This window comes from Paracoccidioides brasiliensis, assembly GCF_000150735.1.
Source record: "Paracoccidioides brasiliensis Pb18 unplaced genomic scaffold supercont2.10, whole genome shotgun sequence".
In the NCBI taxonomy this organism is placed as follows: Eukaryota; Fungi; Ascomycota; class Eurotiomycetes; order Onygenales; family Ajellomycetaceae; genus Paracoccidioides; species Paracoccidioides brasiliensis.
The window spans coordinates 849,935-850,605 of NW_011371367.1; positions in this window are offsets into that span (position 1 = coordinate 849,935).

The following is a 671-nucleotide window of genomic DNA, read 5'->3' on the forward strand; positions in this document are numbered from 1 at the left end:
ATGATCGTTTAGTTTATGGTTGTTTCACCTGCTAATCTAGGCCGTTTCTGACGTTAAATAGGACTAAAGAAGGGTGAAGTACCCATTTAACTATGTATGGAAATTGGGCTTAGGTCCCTGGTAATTTAGTAAACTAGTTAACCTAACTAACTAAATTAATAATTATAAACTCGGACCACTCAGCTGCCCACATCCCGCAACTCGACCAATCTGTGGAGATGGATCAGACACTGTCAACAACCTTAGGTACCTGGAACCTGCGTTGTCTTGACAGAGAGTCCCATTCAGTCGCCGAGAAAAGGCGTTTGTCTAACCTGGGTGTCCTGGACATGTTGGAACACTGTGATTAATGGTAGTTTTGGAAGACATTGCAGTGCGTCTTTTGAACAGATGGAAAGGGATGAAAAAGGTAAATGTGGGGTAAGACATGCATGTGATGACCCCCCTCTGTCTACGTTAAGTGGGGACAATATAGAGATGTGAAAACATCCGTTGTTAGTGAGAATAATGGTAATTAGCGGAGCTTGCTTGGAGCAGTCCATAAGCATTGCCGGGAGCTAACTCTATACTTGGATAGCATTCATCGAAAGCAGGACTCCAGGATATTTGTTTGTGTGACCTCGTTGTGGAAAGTTCTCCATTTCGGTAACTAGTTATTAACAGTGTGTTTG